Below are 16,458 nucleotides of genomic sequence, written 5' to 3'. Positions count from 1 at the left end.
GTCTTTTTTCTGCTGACTGTATAGAGTTTCTCCATCTTTGGCTGTAAAGAATGTAATCAATCGGATTTCAGTATTGACCATCTGGTGATTGGCCATGTGTAGAGTCTTCTCTTGTGTTGTTGAAAGAGAGTGTTTGATATGACCAGTGTGTTCTCTTGTGTTGTTGAAAGAGAGCATTTGATATGACCAGTGTGTTCTCTTGGCAAAATTCTGTTAGCCTTTGACCTGCTTTGTTTTGTATTCCAAGGCAAAATTTGCCTGTTACTTTTGGGTGTTTCTTGACCTCCTACTTTTGCATTCCAGTCCCCTATGATGAAAAGGATAACTTTTTGGGTGTTAGTTCCAGAAGATCTTGTAGATCTTCATACAACTGTTCACTCTAGCTTCTTCAATATTATTGGTCAGGGCATAGACTTGGATTACTGTGATATTTAGTGTTTTGCCATCGAAAGGAACAGAGATCATTCTATTGTTTTTGAGATCACATCAAAATATTATATTTCAAACTCTCTTATTTACTATAATGTCTACTCTATTTCTTCTAAGGGATTCCTGCCTGCAGTAGTAGATATAAGGTCATCTGAGTTAAATTCACCCATTCCAAGTCCATTTTATATCACTGATTCCTAAAATGCTGATGTTCACTTTTGCCATCTCCTGTTTGACCACTTCCAATTTGCTTTGATTCATGGACCTAACATTCTAGGTTCCTATTCTATGTTGTTCTGCAGAGCATTGGACTTTACTTCCATCACCAGCCACATTGACAACTGGGTGTTGGTTTTGCTTTGGTTCTGTCTCTTCAATCTTTCTGGAGTTATTTCCCCACTGATCTCCATTAGCATGTTGGGCACCTACCGACCATGGGAGTTCATCTTTCAGTATCCAATCTTTTTGCCTTTTCACACTATTCATGGGGTTCTCAAGACAAGAATACTGAAGTGGTTTGCTATTCCCTTCTCCAGTGGAACTTTTGTTAGAACTCTCCACTATGACCTGTCCATCTTGGGCAGCCCTACTTGGCATGGCTCATAGTTTCATTGAGTTAGACAAGGCTGTGATACATGTGATCAGATTTGTTAGCTTTCTGTGATTGTGCTTTTTATTCTGTCTGATGGAGAAGGGTAAAAGGCTTATGGAAGCTTCCTGATGGGAGAAACTGATTAAGAGGGTAACTGGATCTCAGATGGTAAAACGTCTGTCTATCAATGTGGGAGACCTGGGTCCAATTCATGGGTCAGTAAGATTCCCTGGAGAAGGAAATGGTAGCCCACTCCAGTACTCTTGCCTAGAAAATCCTATGGACTGAGGAGCCTGGTGCAGGCTACTGTCCATGGGGTTGCAAAGAGTCAGACAGTTCAGTTCAGTCTCTCAGTCATGTCCGACTCTTTGCGACCCCATGAATTGCAGCACGCCAGGCCTCCCTGTCCATCACCAACTCCCGGAGTGCACCCAGACACATGTGCATCGAGTCAGTGATGACATCCAGCCATCTCATCCTCTGTCATCCCCTTCTCCTCTTGCCCCCAATCCCTCCCAGCAACAGAGTCTTTTCCAATGAGTCAACTCTTCGTATGAGGTGGCCAAAATACTGGAGTTTCAGCTTTAGCATCAGTCCTTCCAAAGAAATCGCAGGGCTGATCTCCTTCAGAATGGACTGGTTGGATCTCCTTGCAGTCCAAGGGACTCTCAAGAGTCTTCTCCAACACGACAGTTCAAAAGCATCAATTCTTTGGCGCTCAGCCTTTTTCACAGTCCAACTCTCACATCCATACATGACCACTGGAAAAACCATAGCCTTGACTAGACGGACTTTTGTTGGCAAAGTAAGGTCTCTGCTTTTCATTTTTTTTTTAATTTTATTTTATTTTTAAACTTTACAATGTTGTATTAGTTTTGCCAAATATTGAAATGAATCCATCACAGGTATACCTGTGTTCCCCATCCTGAAACCTCCTCTCTCGTCCCTCCCCATACCCTCCCTCTGGGTCGTCCCAGTGCACCAGCCCCAAGCATCCAGTATCGTAATCGAACCTGGACTGGCGACTCGTTTCAAACGTGATATTATACATGTTTCAATGTCCTTCTCCCAAATCTCCCCACCCTCTCCCTCTCCCACAGAGTCCATAAGACTGTTCGATATGCTGTCTAGGTTGTTCATAACTTTCCTTCCAAGGAGCAAGCCTCTTTTAATTTCATGGCTGCATTCACCATCTGCAGTGATTTTGAAGCCTGAAAAAATAAAGTCTGACACTGTTTCCACTGTTTCCCCAGCTATTTCCCATGAAATGATGGGACCAGATGCCATGATCTTAGTTTTCTGACTGTTCAGCTTTAAGACAACTTTTTCACTCTCCTCTTTCACTTTCATCAAGAGGCTTTTTAGTTCCTCTTCACTTTCTGCCATAAGGGTGGTGTCATCTGCATATCGAAGGTTATTGATATTTCTCCCGACAATCTTGATTCCAGCCTGTGCTTCTTCCAGCCCAGCGTTTCTCATGAGGTACTCTGCATATAAGTTAAATAAGCAGGGTGACAATATACAGCCTTGACATATTCCTTTTCCTATTTGGAATGAGTCTGTTTTCAATGACCAGTTCTAACTGTTGCTTCCTGACCTGCATACAAATTTCTCAAGAGGCAGGTCAGGTGGTCTAGTATTCCCATCTCTTTCAGAATTTTCCACAGTTTATTATGATCCACACAGTCAAAGGCTTTGGCATAGTCAAGAAAGCAGAAATAGATGTTTTTCTGGAACTCTCTTGCTTTTTCCATGATCCAGCGGATGTTGGATATTTGATCTCTCATTCCTCTGCCTTTTCTAAAACCAGCTTGAACATCAGGAAGTTCACGGTTCATATATTGCTGAAGCCTGACATGGAGAATTTTAAGCATTACTTTACTAGCGTGTGAGATGAGTGCAATTGTGCGGTAATTTGAGCATTCTTTGGCATTGCCTTTCTTTGGGATTGGAATGAAAACTGACCTTTTCCAGTCCTGTGGCCACTGCTGAGTTTTCCAAATTGGCTGGCATACTGAGTGCAGCATTTTCACAACATCATCTTTCAGGATTTGAAATAGCTCCACTGGAACTCCATCACCTCCACTACCTTTGTTTGTAGTGATGCTTTCTAAGGCTCACTTGACTTCACATGCCAGGATGTCTGGCTGTAGGTGAGTGATCACTCCATCGTGATTACCTGGGTCGTGAAGATCTTTTTTGTACAGTTCTTCTGTGTATTCTTGCCACCTCTTCTTAATATCTTCTGCTTCTGGTAGATCCATACCATTTCTGTCCTTTATTGAGCCCATCTTTGCATGAAATGTTCCCTTGGTATCTCTAGTTTTCTTGAAGAGATCTCTAGTCTTTCCCATTCTGGTTGTTTTCCTCTATTTCTTTGCATTGATCGCTGAGGGAGGCTTTCTTATCTCTTCTTGCTATTCTTTGGAACTCTGCATTCAGATGCTTATATCTTTCCTTTTCTCCTTTGCTTTTCGCTTGTCTTCTTTTCACAGGGAGAAAAGGGAGGCCAATTTGTAAGGCCTCCCCAGACAGCCATTTTGCTTTTTTGCATTTCTTTTCCATGGGGATGATTTTGATCCCTGTCTTCTGTACAATGTCATTCCATAGTTCATCAGGCACTCTATCTATCAGATCTAGTCCCTTAAATCTATATCTCACTTCCACTGTATAATCATAAGGGATTTGATTTAGGTCATACATGAATGGTCTAGTGGTTTTCCCTACTTTCTTCAATTTCAGTCTGAATTTGGCAATAAGGAGTTCATGATCTGACCCATAGTCAGATCCAAGTCTTTTTTTTTTTGCTGACTGTATAGAGCTTCTCCATCTGTGGCTGCAAAGAATATAATCAATGCAGTAAATATTTAACCTAATTTTCTGTTGATGGTTGGAGCTGTGTTCCCTCCCTGCTATTTACCTGGGGCCAAGCTATGGTGTAGTGGCTGTGCTTTGCTGGAGCAGCCATGAAGAGATATCCCACATCCAAGGTAAGAGAAACCCAAGTAAGATGGTAGGTCTTGCAAGAGAGCATCAGAGGGCAATACACTTAAACCATACTCACAGAAAACTATTCAATCTAATCACATTAGGACCACAGTCTTGTCTAACTCAATGAAACTAAGCCATGCCCATGGGGCCACCCAAGATGGGTGGATCATGGTGGAGAGGTCTGACAGAATGTGGTCCACTGGAGAAATGAATGGCAAAACACTTCTTCAGTATTCTTGCCTTGAGAACCCCATGAACAGTATGAAAAGGCAAAATGATAGGATACTGAAAGAGGAACTCCCAAGGTCAGTAGGTGCCCAATATGCTACTGAGATCAGTGGAGAAATAACTCCAGAAAGAATGAAGGGATGGAGCCGAAGCAAAAACAATACCCAGGTGTGGATGTGACTGGTGATAGAAGCATGGTCCGATGCTGTAAAAAACAATATTGCATAGGAACCTGGAATGTCAGGTCCATGAATCAAGGCAAATTGGAAGTGGTCAAACAAGAGATGGCAACAGTGAAAGTTGACATTCTAGGAATCAGAGAACTAAAATGGACTGGTATGGGTGAATTTAACTCAGATGACCATTATATCTACTACTGGGGGCAGGAGTCCTTCAGAAGAAATGGAATAGCCATCATAGTCAACAAAAGAGTCCAAAATGCAGTCCATGGAAGCAATCTCAAAAATGACAGGATGATCTCTGTTTGTTTCCAAGGCAAACCACTCAATATCACAGTAAACCAAGTCTATGCCCCAACTAGTAACACTGAAGAAGCTGAAGTTGAACGGATCTATGAAGACCTAAAAGACCTTTTAGAACTAACAGCCAAAAAAATGTCCTTTTCATTATAGGGGACTGGATGCAAAAGTAGGAAGTCAAGAAACACCTGGAATAATAGGCAAATTTGGCCTTGGAATACAGAATGAAGCAGGGCAAAAACTAATAGAGTTTTGCAAAGAAAATGCACTGACCATAGCAAACTCCCTCTTCCAACAACAAAAAAGAAGACTACACATGGGCATCACCAGATGGTCAACACCAAAATCAGATTGATTATATTCTTTGCAGCCAAAGATGGAGAAGCTCTATACAGTCAACAAAAACAAGACCAGGAGCTGACTGTGGCTCAGATCATGAACTCCTTATTGCCAAATTCAAACTGAAATTGAAGAAAGTAGGGAAAACCATTAGACCATTCAGGTACGACCTAAATCAAATCCCTTATGATTATACAGTGGAAGTGAGAAATAGATTTAAGGGACTAGATCTGATAGAGTGCCTGATGAACTACGGACTGAGGTTCATGACATCGTACAGGAGACAGGGATAAAAATCATCCCCATGGAAAAGAAATGCAAAAAAGCAAAATGGCTGTCTGAGGAGGCCTTAAAAATAGCTGTGAAAAGAAGAGAAACAAAAAGCAAAGGAGAAAAGGAAAGATATAAGCATCTGAATTCAGAGTTCCAAAGAACAGCAAGAAGAGATAAGAAAGCCTTCCTCAGCCATCAATGCAAAGAAATAGAGGAAGACAACAGAATGGGAAAGGCTAGCGATCTCTTCAAGAAAATTAGAGATACCAAGGGAGCATTTCATGCAAAGATGGGCTCAATAAAGGACAGAAATGGTATGGATCTACCAGAAGCAGAAGATATTAAGAAGAGGTGGCAAGAATACACAGAAGAACTGTACAAAAAAGATCTTCACGACCCAGATAATCACGATGGAGTGATCACTCACCTACAGACCGACATCCTGGCATGTGAAGTCAAGTGAGCCTTAGAAAGCATCACTACAAACAAAGGTAGTGGAGGTGATGGAGTTCCAGTGGAGCTATTTCAAATCCTGAAAGATGATGTTGTGAAAATGCTGCACTCAATATGCCAGCACATTTGGCAAACTCAGCAGTGGCCACAGGACTGGAAAAGATCAGTTTTGATTCCAATCCCAAAGAAAGGCAATGCCAAAGAATGCTCAAACTACCGCACAATTGCACTCATCTCACACGCTAGTAAAGTAATGCTTAAAATTCTCCAAGCCAGGCTTCAGCAATATATGAACTGTGAACTTCCTGATGTTCAAGCTGGTTTTAGAAAAGGCAGAGGAATGAGAGATCAGATATCCAACATCCGCTGGATCATGGAAAAAGCAAGAGAGTTCCAGAAAAACATCTATTTCTGCTTTCTTGACTATGCCAAAGCCTTTGACTGTGTGGATCACAATAAACTGTGGAAAATTCTGAAAGAGATGGGAATACTAGACCACCTGACCTGCCTCTTGAGAAATTTGTATGCAGGTCAGGAAGCAACAGTTAGAACTGGTCATTGAAAACAGACTCATTCCAAATAGGAAAAGGAATATGTCAAGGCTGTATATTGTCACCCTGCTTATTTAACTTATATGCAGAGTACCTCATGAGAAACGCTGGGCTGGAAGAAGCACAGGATGGAATCAAGATTGTCGGGAGAAATCTCAATAACCTTCGATATGCAGATGACACCACCCTTATGGCAGAAAGTGAAGAGGAACTAAAAAGCCTCTTGATGAAAGTGAAAGAGGAGAGTGAAAAAGTTGTCTTAAAGCTCAACATTCAGAAAACTAAGATCATGGCATCTGGTCCCATCACTTCGTGGGAAATAGATGAGGAAACAGTGGAAACAGTGTCAGACTTTAATTTTTTTTTTTGGGGGGGGGTGCTCTCAAATTACTGCAGATGGTGACTGCAGCCATGAAATTAAAAGACACTTATTCCTTGAAAGAAAAGTTATGACCAATCTAGATAGCATATTTAAAAGCAGAGACATTACTTTGCCAACAAAAGTCCGTCTAGTCAAGGCTATGGTTTTTCCAGTGGTCATGTATGGATGTGAGAGTTGGACTGTGAAGAACGTTGAGCACCGAAGAATTGATGCTTTTGAACTGTGGTGTTGGAGAAGACTCTTAAGAGTCCCTTGGACTGCAAGGACATCCAACAAGTCCATTCTGAAGGAGATCAGCCCTGGGATTTCTTTGGAAGGAATGATGCTAAAGCTGAAACTCCAGTACTTTGGGCACCTCATGCGAAGAGTTGACTCACTGGAAAGACTCTGTTGCTGGGAGGGATTGGGGGCAAGAGGATAAGGGATGACAGAGGATGAGATGGCTGGATGGCATCACTGACTCGATAGACGTAAGTCTGAGTGAACTCCGGAAGTTGGTGATGAACAGGGAGTCCTGGCGTGCTGCGATTCATGGGGTCGCAAAGAGGCAGACACAACTGAGCGACTGAACTGAACTGAACTGAAGCTATGTTGGACTTTCCTGGTGGCTCAGAATGTAAAGCGTCTTTCTAGAATACCAGAGACCCAGGTTCGATCCCTGGGTCGGGAAGATCCCCTGGAGCAGGAAATGGCAATCCACTACACTACCTTTGACTGGAAAATCCCATGGACAGAAGAGCCTGGTAGGCTACAGTCCATGAGTTGGACACGACTGAGCGACTTCACTTTCACTTTAAGCTATGGTTCATGTAATGAAGATGATCATGATCGCCTTCAGAAGATCCCATTCACTTTCTGCTGCACTCAGTGTCCCCAGCCTGCAGCTGACCACTGCAGACCCAATCCTCTCCTGGAGATCCTAGATACTCGTGGGCAAGTCTGGGTCAGTCTCTTGTGGGGTCACTGCTCCTTTCTCTTGGGTCCTGGCATGTACAAGCTTTTGTTTGTGTCCGCTAAAAGTCTGTTTCTTCAGTCCTGTGTAAGTTCTGGCTGCTTATGGTGGGATTAATGGCGATCTCCTCCAAGAGGGCTTATGTCATACCCAAGTCTACTGCACCCAGAGCCCCTGCACCTTCAGCAGTCCACTGGTGACCCATACCTCCACAGGAGACACTCATACACAGTTCTGGCTCAGTTTCTGTGGGGTCTCTGTGTCCTGGTGGCCACAAGGTTTGTTTCAGACCTCTGAGCATCTCTGGCAGTTATGGGATTTAATTCTAAACATGATTTTGCCCCTCTTACTGTCTTCTGGGGCTGCTCCTTTGCCCTTGGATGTACGGTATCTTTCTTTGGTAGAATCCAACATTATCTTGTCAATGGTTGTTCAGCAGAGTTGTAACTTTGGAGTTCTCACAGAAGATAAGCACACATCCTTCTACTCTGCCATCTTGTATTCAGTTTCACCTTTACTCTTCAATAATGTTAAGTCAAATGATGTGCCTCTATTTTGGCAATCAGCTCAGCCTAAAGGGATGACTTTCCCTCAGTCTTCCACTCAACTCCTAACTGCCATTTCTGGTGTCAGACCCTAATATGCAATCTAGATTTTCTGTAGCCTTGCTGTAGTAGCAGACCTACAAAAATAGGAAATCTCAGTTTAAATCTTTGCCTTCTTGCCTGTGAGTTATTCACTTTTTGCCCTGCTCGCAAGTGAAATTAATTATTTAACTGTCTTGTTAATTTATAAACTTACCAAGCTACTGATCAGTAAATTAACTTAATAGGCTACTGGAATTTCATTGTTTTCATCTCTTATATCAGAGATTTCCATTACCATATTGTAAGTCTAATTCACATTATTTTTCACAGCTCAGGATGTTTGTTCAAGTGGGATGGAATTCATACAGCTGATTCACCATTCATTGTACCAGATCATTAATCTTTGCCAGTAGGTATATTTATATTCTTGGCAGTTATACATTTTCTAGATTTTCTCTTCCATTAGAATGAATGAGTAGAAAGTAGAACAGATGGTCAAAGTGATGACTCTTCTACATTTTCTGTAGCTACAGCAATAAAGATTAACACTCATGTTCTACTATGACTTCTTCAGAATATGTGTATTTATGTGGTTGTATTTTATTATTACAGATATCTTTGTTTGTAAAATTACTATGTTTTGCATTAAAATAAGTTGGGAATACTCAACCAAGCAAAGAATATTACTTTATGTAAAATCAGTGAAATCTATTATCTTTTACAGTTTTCTCTCTTAAATATAAAAATTGATGAATATTCGATAATTATTGTCACAAACGAGGTTAAATGATCAGAGAGGAATCAGAACGCGTTACAATACCAGTCATGGAGAGTCTTTTAATTCATATAAAGATGCATGCATGCTTATATGTTTAGTCACTTCAGTTGTGTCAGACTCTTTGTGACCCCACAGACTGTAGCCTGCCAGGGTTTTTATCCATAGCAAGAATACTATTCAAGAATTCTACCCATAGCAAGAATTATTCCAGCAAGAATACTGGAGTAAGTTGCCATTTCCTTCTCCAGAGGATCTTCTTGACCCAGGGATCAAACCCAAGTACCTTGCCTCTCCTGCATTGGCAGGCAGATTCTTTAATACTAGTGCCACCTGGGAAGCTTAAAGCAAAGCATTAACAAATTGAAAAATAAAAACCATAACATCATCTCAATAGATGCAGAAAAAGCTTCAGGTAAGATTCATCACCTATTTATGATAAAAAGTCTCCAGAAAATGAGCATAGAGGGGACACTGTTGTTGTTGTTTAGTTGCTAAGCTGTGTCCAACTCTTTTGTGACCCTATGGACTGTATAGCCCAACAGTCTTCTCTGTACATGTGATTTCCCAGGCAAGAATACTGGAGTGTGTTGCCATTTCCTTCTCCAGAGGATCTTCCCGACCCAGGAATTGAACCTGCATCTTCTAATTGGCAGATTCTTTACCACTGAACCACCTGGGAATCTCCATCAAGTATCTTACAAGAACATTAAAGCAGGAAAGACTCAATCAAATATTGTGGTGAAGGTTTTCATAGTCAAGAACACTTTTTAAATGCTAAAATAGAAGAGAGCAAGAGTAATTTAGGAGAACTGTGATTATATTGGCATAAAATATTGTATGTGCAACATAAAGTATACTATCAGTTCAGTTCAGTCGCTCAGTCATGTCTGACTCTTTGCGACCCCATGAATCACAGCACACCAGGCCTCCCTGTCCATCACCATCTCCTGGAGTTCACTCAAACTCACAGCCATCAAGTCTGTGATGCCATTCAGCCATCTCATCCTCTGTCATCCCTTCTCCTCCTGCCCCCAATCCCGCCGAGCATCAGGGTCTTTTCCAATGAGTCAACTCTTCATATGAGGTGGCCAACTACTGGAGTTTCAACTTTAGCATCAGTCCTTCCAATGAACACCCAGGACTGATCTTCTTTAGGATGGATTGATTGGATCTCCTTGCAGTCCAAGGGACTCTCAAGAGTCTTCTCCAACACCACAGTTCAAAAGCATCAATTCTTCGGCACTCAGCTTTCTTCACAGTCCAACTCTCATATCCATACATGACCACTGGAAAAACCATAGCCTTGACTAGATGGACTTTTGTACTTGATAAATATACATATATACAAAATGTACATTATAATTATCTGTATTATACACATATTATACATTATATGTATATTGCAATATACATACATATATGTGTGTATGTGCTAATGATTATAAGCAAATCATACAAAGTTAAACAATTTAGGGTCAACTTTTGATGCAGTTTTATATCTGAAAAATGTTAATATATCCTCTCCATGGTGAAAGTAAAAATGAGGCATCATTATCAGTAGGATTTCTTGAATATAGCAGCAACGTGTTTCACATTTGAGTAAAGCACTTACTGTATAAACCACAAGCATGCTTCTTTTGACCAGGAAGGAGAGCAGAAGGAATTGGTGGAGCCCATGCAGGCTTTAGTACACTTTCTTGTTCTGCTTGGATGTTATAACCCAGCAGATCTCATGGTTCTTTAAGGGTCTGTGGCAAATAAGAATACTTTATGAAGCATCTGGCAAGCATCAATGGGAAAATCACCACACTGGCCTCTCAGGTTCTGATATTGTCCTTCATTGTCCAATAACTATTTTCTTTTTGAGAAACAGACTTTGACTACTATACTCAAGTAAAGGCTGAATGCTCAATAGTGGGATATAAAATACCATCCATTCAGAACTATTCATTATAAGCTGTACGTTATCTGACATGAAGTCTTACGGATGAGAAGGCTCAGAAACAATGTACTATCAAGTGGAAATGGTATGAAAAGATTCAGATACAATTACTATGTGTGTTAGTGGCCCCAACTTCTTCAACACTTGCTCTTTTAGTACCACCTCTTCTTTCTCAACCTATACCTATGATGTCAAGAAAAGTTTCTTACAATTAGTTTAGAAGAAGGAAAAACTCAGGCCTGATGTATAGACAATTCCACATAGCATGGCACCAAACAGAAATGGATGATTGAAGCATTAGAGACCTACACGGGGTTGTCACTAAAGGTTAGGGGTAAATGAAACTCCTTTGAGCAGTGAATTTGCTTCTCTATTTTGTCTGGACCCATATAAGGTTAATAGCACAGGTCAACACCAATTCATATGCAGTTGCTAAGTGTTTTGACTGCTTGGAAAGAATAGGATTGAAAGATTGCTAACAAAGAGGTTTAGAGAAAGAAATACATACCTGGGAGTCTCAGCTGAATGTTCACAAAAAGACATGCAATGCACAAAGTCCTCTTACAATAATATAGTGTGTTAGTCAGGTTTCTAGAGAAACAGAACTATCTGGAGTACATATGAAGAGATTTACTATAAGATATTAGTATATGTGATTATGGAGGCTGAGAAATCCCATGGTCTGCCATTTGCAAGCTGGAAACCCAGGACAGCCAGTGGTATAGTCTGAAGAGCTGACAGCAAAAGACAGATGTCATGGCTCAAGCTGTGTGTTAAGCTTTCTCTGTCAGGCAGAGGAAAGAGAAAATCTTCCCTTCCTCCACATTTTTGTTCTGTTCAGACTCTCAATTCAGATGCCAGTCTTTCCAAAAACCTTCACAGACACACTCAGAAATAATGTTCAACCAGATATCTGGGCATGTTCAGTTCAGTTCAGTCGCTCAGTCATGTCCGACTCTTTGCGATGAATGATTTGTTAATGATCGTGGATCTTTATGTTAACACTGGGAAACTGGGCACAGGAAGACAATTTTTTCTTACTATTTCATAGTCTACTTAAAATATTAATTGTCTTTAAATAGCCCATCCAAATTAAATTCAGGAAAGAAAAACAGGGAAACTCTAAAATTTAATGTTTTACAATGCATGATAGGGAAGAGTGCTTAGGTAATATAACCCAGAATTAATGAAAGGAAAAGTCAAGAATCCAAACAGAAAATCTGCCCTGACTACACTGATTTGAAAAACACCCCATGACTAATATATTTGAATTTTAAGTATAAATTGATTACAAGGGCCATTGGAAATATAGTGAGAGTAAAACATTAACATTGTAATTATATTAAAAATATACAGTATACTAACGTATATATATGGAATTTAGAAAGGTGGTAACAATAACCCTGTATACGGGACAGCAAAAGAGACACTGATGTATAGAACAGTCTTTTGGACTCTGCGGGAGAGGGAGAAGGTGGGATGATTAGGGAGAATGGCATTGAAACATGTATAATATCATATATGAAACGAGTCACCAGTCCAGGTTCGATGCACGATACTGGATGCTTGGGGCTGGTGCACTGGGACGACCCAGAGGGATGGTATGGGGAGGGAGGAGGCAGGAGGCTTCAGGATGGGGAACACATGTATACCTGTGGAAGATTCATTTCGATATATGGCAAAACCAATACAATATTTTAAAGTTAAAAAAAAAAGAAAAGTGGTCCAGAGAATCCGCTTGGCACATATCCTGGCCAACTCTGAAGAAATTAAATAAAATATTTAAAACCAGAAAAAATATATATAAATCAATAATTAAAGACAAATGATCCACTAAAAAAGTGCTGAGTGTCTAAAATGCATTTAACAAATAAAGAAATGTCAATAACACACATAAGTACTTAAAATGACTGTCCAACTCACTGTTATTAGGTAAATGCAAATGTAAAAACTGAGAGAACAATGAGAAAAATAGGCTCTGACATGCACATTCATGGGAATTTAATGTATTGCCCAATTTCTGAAGATCAATTTGAAGATTAAACCATAATTTAAGATGTATTATTTGACTTCTCCATATATTGTATGGATAGGTAGATTACATGATATATTTTCATTTTTATAATAATAACAAAAAAGTGAGACCTCATTTATTAAATAAGCAAAACTTTACAACATCTAAGAATTTAAACTGGGAATAAAATATATTTCTTGCTGAAAGAAAAAAATGTGGAATTTTTTTTTTTTTTTTACTCTATGTCTTGAAACATTCAGTTCAGTTCAGTTCAGTTGCTCAGTGGTGTCCGACTCTTTGTGACCCAATGAATCACAGCACACCAGGCCTTCCTGTCCATCACCAACTCCCAGAGTTCACTCAAACTTATGTACACCAAGTCAGTGATGCCATCCAGCCATCTCATCCTCTGTCATCCCCTTTTCCTCCTGCCCCCAACCCCTCCCAGCATCAGAGTCTTTTCCAATGAGTCAACTCTTCGCATGAGGTGGCCAAAGTACTGGAGTTTCAGCTTTAGCATCCTTCCTTCCAAAGAACACCCAAGGTTGATCTCCTTTATTTTATTTATTTGTTTTTATTATTATTATTTTTTAATTTTTTTTTAATTTTTAAACTTTACAATATTGTATTAGTTTTGCCAAATATCGAAATGAATCTGCTACAGGTATACATGTGTTCCCTATCCTGAACCCTCCTCCCTCCTCCCTCCCCATTCCATCCCTCTGGGTCGTCCCCGTTCACTAGCCCCAAGCATCCAGTATTGTGCATTGAACCTGAACTGGCGACTTGTTTCATACATGATATTATACATGTTTCAATGCCATACTCCCAAATCTTCACACCCTCTCCCTCTCCCACAGAGTCCATAAGACTGTTCTATACATCAGTGTCTCTTTTGCTGTCTCGTACACAGGGTTATTGCTACCATCTTTCTAAATTCCATATATATGCGTTAGTATACTGTATTGGTGTTTTTCTTTCTGGCTTACTTCACTCTGTATAATAGGCTCCAGTTTCATCCACCCCATTAGAACTGATTCAAATGTATTCTTTTTAATGGCTGAGTAATACTCCATTGTGTATATGTACCCCAGCTTTCTTATCCATTCATCTGCTGATGGACATCTAGGTTGCTTCCATGTCCTGGCTATTATAAACAGTGCTGCGATGAACATTGGGGTACACGTGTCGCTTTCCCTTCTGGTTTCCTCAGTGTGTATGCCCAGCAGTGGGATTGCTGGGTCATAAGGCAGTTCTATTTCCAGTTTTTTAAGGAATCTCCACACTGTTCTCCATAGTGGCTGTACTAGTTTGCATTCCCACCAACAGTGTAAGAGGATTCCCTTTTCTCCACACCCTCTCCAGCATTTATTGCTTGTAGACTTTTGGATCGCAGCCATTCTGACTGGAGTGAAATGGTACCTCATACTGGTTTTGATCTGCATTTCTCTGATAATGAGTGATGTTAAGCATCTTTTCATATGCCTGTTAGTCATCTGTATGTCTTCTTTGGAGAAATGTCTATTTAGTTCTTTGGCCCATTTTTTGATTGGGTCATTTATTTTTCTGGAATTGAGCTGTAGGAGTTGCTTGTATATTTTTGAGATTAGTTGTTTGTCCGTTGCTTCATTTGCTATTATTTGCTCCCATTCTGAAGGCTGTCTTTTCACCTTGCTAATAGTTTCCTTTGTTGTGCAGAAGCTTTTAAGTTTAATTAGGTCACATTTGTTTATTTTTGCTTTTATTTCCAATATTCTGGGAGGTGGGTCATAGAGGATCCTGCTGTGATATATTTTGGAGAGAGTTTTGCCTATGTTCTCCTCTAGGAGTTTTATATTTTCTGGTCTTACATTGAGATCTTTAATCCATTTTGAGTTTATTTTTGTGTATGATGTTAGAAAGTGTTCTAGTATCATTCTTTTACAAGTGGTTGACCAGTTTTCCTAGCACGACTTGTTAAAGAGATCGTCTTTAATCCATTGTATATTCTTGCCTCCTTTGTCAAAGATAAGGTGTCTATATGTGTGTGGATTTATCTCTGAGATTTTTTTTGTTCCATTGATCTATATTTCTGTTTTTGTGCCAGTACCATACTGTTTTGATAACTGTGGCTTTGTAGTAGAGCCTGAAGTCAGGTGGGTTGATTCCTCCAGTTCCATTCTTCTTTCTCAAGATAGCTTTGGCTATTCGAGGTTTTTTGTATTTCCATACAAATTGTTAAATTATTTGTTCTAGCTCTGTGAAGAATACTGTTGGTAGCTTGATAGGGATTGCATTGAATCTATAAATTGCTTTGGGTAGTATACTCATTTTCACTATATTGGTTCTTCCAATCCATGAACATGGTATATTTCTCCATCTATTAGTGTCTTCTTTGATTTCTTTCACCAGTGTTTTATAGTTTTCTATATATAGGTCTTTAGTTTCTTTAGGTAGATATATTCCTAAGTATTTTATTCTTTCAGTTGCAATGGTGAATGGAATTTTTCCCTTAATTTCTCTTTCTGTATTCTCATTATTAGTGTATAGGAATGCAAGGGATTTCTGTGTGTTGATTTTATATCCTGCAACTTTACTATAATCATTGATTAGTTCTAGTAATTTTGTGGTGAAGTCTTTAGGGTTTTCTATGTAGAGGATCATGTCATCTGCAAATAGTGAGACATCTTTTCTGACCACAATGCAGTAAGATTAGATCTCAATTACAGGAGAAAAAGTATTAAAAATTCCAACATATGGAGGCTGAACAACACGCTGCTGAATAACCAACAAATCACAGAAGAAATCAAAAAAGAAATCAAAATTTGCATAGAAATGAATGAAAATGAAAACACAACAACCCAAAACCTGTGGGACACTGTAAAAGCAGTCCTAAGGGGAAAGTTCATAGCAATACAGGCATACCTCAAGAAACAGGAAAAAAGTCAAATAAATAACCTAACTCCACACCTAAAGCAACTAGAAAAGGAAGAAATGAAGAACCCTAGGGTTAGTAGAAGGAATGAAATCTTAAAAATTAGGGCAGAAATAAATGCAAAAGAAACAAAAGAGACCATAACAAAAATCAACAAAGCCAAAAGCTGGTTCTTTGAAGGGATAAATAAAATTGACAAACCATTAGCCAGACTCATCAAGAAACAAAGGAAGAAAAATCAAATCAATAAAATTAGAAATGAAAAGGGAGAGATCACAACAGTCAACACAGAAATACAAAGGATCATAAGAGACTACTATCAACAATTATATGCCAATAAAATGGACAACGTGGAAGAAATGGACAAATTCTTAGAAAAGTACAACTTTCCCAAACTGGACCAGGAAGAAATAGAAAATCTTAACAGACGCATCACAAGCACGGAAATTGAAACTGTAATCAAAAATCTTCCAGCAAACAAAAGCCCAGGTCCAGATGGCTTCACAGCTGAATTCTACCAAAAATTTAGAGAAGAGCCTAGCCTGCTCAAACTC

Source organism: Bos taurus, chromosome 12 (genome assembly GCF_002263795.3).
Source record: "Bos taurus isolate L1 Dominette 01449 registration number 42190680 breed Hereford chromosome 12, ARS-UCD2.0, whole genome shotgun sequence".
In the NCBI taxonomy this organism is placed as follows: domain Eukaryota; kingdom Metazoa; phylum Chordata; class Mammalia; order Artiodactyla; family Bovidae; genus Bos; species Bos taurus.
The sequence above is the reverse complement of the archived record's forward strand: the minus strand, read 5'-3'. Positions refer to the sequence as shown.